This window comes from Lynx rufus, unplaced genomic scaffold (genome assembly GCF_022079265.1).
Source record: "Lynx rufus isolate CCGP_SWC_20201006 ecotype Redwood Valley unplaced genomic scaffold, mLynRuf1.p SCAF_5, whole genome shotgun sequence".
NCBI lineage: Eukaryota > Metazoa > Chordata > Mammalia > Carnivora > Felidae > Lynx > Lynx rufus.
The window spans coordinates 131,901,324-131,905,794 of record NW_025814867.1 but is presented as its reverse complement, the minus strand read 5'-3'; the positions used below and the strand labels follow the sequence as shown (position 1 = coordinate 131,905,794).

The 4,471-nt window shown below is 38.1% G+C and overlaps 1 pseudogene; it reads left to right on the top strand.

Moving 5' to 3' along the window:
• Positions 1-425: 425 nt before the first annotated feature.
• Positions 426-925, top strand: LOC124526184 (gametocyte-specific factor 1-like; annotated as a pseudogene).
• The last annotated feature ends 3,546 nt before the right edge of the window (positions 926-4,471 follow it).

The window sequence follows — 4,471 nt, the reverse complement described above, 5'->3', positions numbered from 1 at the left end:
TAGAGTAGTTAATAGAATTGACTCAGTGTTAACTTCCTGGTTTCAATAATTATATCCTGGTTATGCAAAATGGTAATATTTAGGGAAGCTGCTGAAAACTATAAGAGAATTTCTACAGTATTTTTCAAACTCTTTTGCAAGTCTGAAATTATTTAAAGTCAAAGGTTAAAAAAGAAAGATTTCTAACTATGAAAAGAGTGAAGAACCATGTCTGGAGAGAATACAAAACACAAATTTGACTATGTAGTTATATGTATCTTATTGCTTTAAATTTTTTAAAAAAATTTCAACCAGCTGAAAAGTTGCTAGAACCAAGTGACAATAAGAAAAACATACTAAAGCTGGGTCGCGGATGTGGGGAGAAAGCAACTGTGGGGAGAGCGTGTCTCGACCAGGCACTTGGATTCAGCTCCTGTATTTCCAACATGGAAGAAACTTACATGGATTCCCTGGACCCTGAAAAGCTATAATAGTGTCCCTATGATAAAAACCACTAGATCAGGGCCCACAGATTTCCCTATCATCTTACCAGGAACAGAAAGAATCATCCTGATGTCGCAAACAAATTGGCTACTTGTCTCCCTCCACCAGGTTCCTTGACCCAAAATCATTCATCATATTTCAAGCTGTGACAATATAAGTTGTATTGAGCAGGATGTTGTCAACAAAACCAGAAACCTTGAACAAGGGACTCTAGCTGGGAGCACGTGGCAGTAGCCTCCTTGTGATGAAGACTAGGATAAAGATCTATGGGAACAGACCAGCATCCCATTTGCCTGGGACACAGTCAACTACTGTGGCAACAAGAGCTCTGAAAGCAAGCAACATAGTTATGGAACATTAGAGTAACCTGGCTTCAGGCATGCATGTTCCCAAGTCTCTGCTGTATGTTCTGCCATGGAAAGACAACGGAAATGCACAGTAACTGAATATCTACCTCCTCAAATGCCAGATCCTAGAAGACTCATGCTTCTTCCTGCTACCAATGAGTTCTTCGTTTTTTTCCCTCCTAATCTAATTATAGAAAGATAAACCGTCTATGACTTTAAAACTGAAGAGAGAGAGAGAGAGAGAGAGAGAGAGAGAGAGAGAGAGAAATATACTAAAAATGCTTTGGTCCTACAGAAAGAAATTTCTTGTTTACATGTGAAGTACTCTGTGTATATTTCAGTAAGTAAACTAATAAACAGAAACTCAGAATGTAATTTTCAATCTGGTTTCTATGTGACTTTATAAAGTGAAGATGATGATAAAGGCCAATTTTGAAGTTGCCATGCCATTCAATTTTGAGTATCTACTCTATGCAAGACACTATCATAAGCAAAACATGGTCTTTGATTATGAAAAGAGCCTCATAATGTTGGTAGACTATTATACATGTTTCCCAACAGCAGTATTTCATAGAGTGTTATAACAAAGAGGCAAGCCAAGTCCTGTTAGGACATAAGGATTACCTTGCAGTGGCCTGGGCTATCCACCATGGAGAAAATGAGTCAGGGTCATTTGAAGGCAGTAGAAGATTCTGATGAACAGTGATGGAGGCATAAAGGAAAAAAGCATTTTGGGAAGAGAAAAAGCCTAAGCAGAGTCACGAGATACAGAAGTACAGGGTTGTTTTCATTATCTAATTCAAATAAGAGGGGAAGAGCTCCCGGAGTGAAATTTCATTGAGTGATAGGGAGTGAACAAGATAGTCTGGAGCTTAATGAGCCTTGGGACTCCCAGAAAATTATGCTTTGTAAGTAAATACTACCCCCTGTCATGTTCAGGACCAGTACTCTTAAATACTGCTCAATACCTTTCTGTCCCTGAATTCAGAGTATTTTCATAGTACCAAAAGTATGAAATATACATTTTAGTTGTCTACTCCAAAATGGTACTAGAAAATTCCAAAGAATCTAGATATTCAAATATGTTCCAGGTGCACTGTTTTGCAAGTAAGCAATTACAATTCACTGTCCACTTCTAAAAGGTCAATAATTCAGATTGCTCTACACGATCCTAGACCCAACATCAAGCTGCCCACTGAAGTTTTACAAACCTGAAACCTTCTTTGCTAACTGGATAGGAATTTCATTCTAGCAGCAAATGCTAAAGTATTCTAGCAGCACTTTCCTCTATAAAACAGTAGTTTCAGAACATGTTAATATTGGTGTGATGTAAAAAAGTATCTCTTCAGTAAATAAGTTTGGTAAACACTGGATGAAGGAAGGTTAATCAGATATCTTTGCTGTAGGAGTTATCAGAACCTTGATAACGCTAATGAGAAATACAGTACTCAATGAGGAGGGAGATAATACCAATTGTTAAACCCATAGGAGTCTAGTGATACAAGTGTTGCAGAGAACTGCACATTTGAAAACTGCACCAGATGCATTTCTGCTTCCTCTTATTTTAAGTCTATCACACATTAAATGGAATGGCTTAAACAAAAGTCTGTAAGGAAATAGAGGATTTCTCCAAAACAATTTGATTTCTGCATGCCTGTAGTTATTGTAATATCACCTTCTTCAATCAATTCTATTGGAAAATTTTCTCTCCTTGAGAAAATATCTCTGGTTTTAAAGTGGAAATTAGTCGGGGGAGGGTGGAAATCATGAACATATATGCCCTCTTCTGCTAACTTCTCTGAGGGGAAGGTTAATTTGTTAATAGGAAACCTGAATTTTATTAATCTTATAACATGGTTAAATCATTGGCAATGATCGTGTAAATGATGATGTAGACACTAAGATAGAATAGAAAATTCTACCGCAATAGAAAATCAAAGAAGCTAGATACACTTCCAAAAATTAATGTGTAAGAAGGGAGTAGCAGTTTGAAAATCTCTGTGTACTTCACAGATCTCTAGGTCCTGCTACAAGCCAGAAACAACATGGTACATCCATAAAATATGGCTATGTTATGTCATGGCTTGGAATTGGTTTGTATTTACAGGCATTTGGATCTAAAAGAGAGTAGCAATTTCTATGCAGATCTTATGATGGTTCTGTAGCTTGAAAAGTGAAAGCATATGTAAATACCCAACACTAGGGTCTGGATCAGCAGAAAGGATGACACGTTATTACTCTGTCAAACTTCATTTCACAATGCCAACGTGTAGTCGTCTGGGTGCTTCACAGAGATGCTCTTATTTTGTGGTTGTAGTAGGGACTGAGGCAAAAGCTACTTATCTTCTAAAATTTAAAAATTTTTTTAATGTTTATTTTTATTTTTGAGAGACAAAGAGAGACAGCATGAGTGGGAGAGGGACAGAGAGGGAGAGAGACCCAGAATATGAAGCAGGCTCCAGGCTCTGAGCTGTCAGCACAGAGCCTGACGAGGGGCTCGAACTCACAAGCCGTGAGATCATGACTTGAGCTGATGTCGGACGCTCAACCGACTGAACCACTCAGGTATCCCCTTTTTTTTTTGATGGGTGGCAGAGGGGGAGAGGGACAGAGGGAGACTCTCAAACAGGCTCCACGCTTAGCATAGAACCTGACACAGGGCTCAATCCCATCACCTTGGGATCATAACCTGAGCCAAAATCAAGAGTCGGGCTCTCAACTGACTGAGGCACCCAGGCGCCTCTGCTATTATATTTTTCTTTTCTTTTTATTTTTTTTAATGTTTATTTACTTCTGAGACAGAGAGAGACAGAGCATGAGTGGGGGAGGGGCAGAGAGAGAGGGAGACACAGAATCTGAAGCAGGCTCCAGGCTCCGAGCTGTCAGCACAGAGCCTGACGTGGGGCTCGAACTCACAAACTGTGAGATCATGACCTGAGCCAAAGTCGGTCATTCAACCAACTGAGCCACCCAGGCGCCCCTATTATATATCTTAATCATACTATGTTAGCTAAGGATTTTTGGCACTTTCATCAGGCTATTTACATAATCATAATTATTTTTGGTTCACAGCACTCTCAATTAAATATTAACATTATCCCTTCTCATGTATATGATCAGAATTGCCAAACATATGCGAAACATTATATACTCTTAAAAAAAAGGCATGAGGTGTGTTTTAATACAACTTGTTTGTTTGTTTTAGGAGTTTATCAGTTGTAAAACAAACAAACAAACAAAAACCCCAAAAGACAAAAAAAAAAAAAAAAGAAAACACCACACACACAAACAAAACAAAACAAAGAAACAAAAATACCAACCCTTTGCTAATAGATTTCTATAATCAGGTACTCCCACACAAACAGTAATTTACTTAGTTGGGATAGTTCCATCACTCCAGAAAGTGAAATGTTTTCAGAATATCTTAGTGTTGAGGCAAATTTAATTGTTTTTCCTAATGACAAGTGAAGTTTGATCATCTCACCCCAACTCTCCAGGTTGCTATTACATTTTTTTCCACCATTTTGGTTCATCTTCACTTTCAACTATACCAAGCAAACTCACACACAAGAAATATTTGCCACAGTCTCTAGAAAAAGCTTTCAGTAGAAGTTTTATGGTTGGAATGAAATAGCATTTTG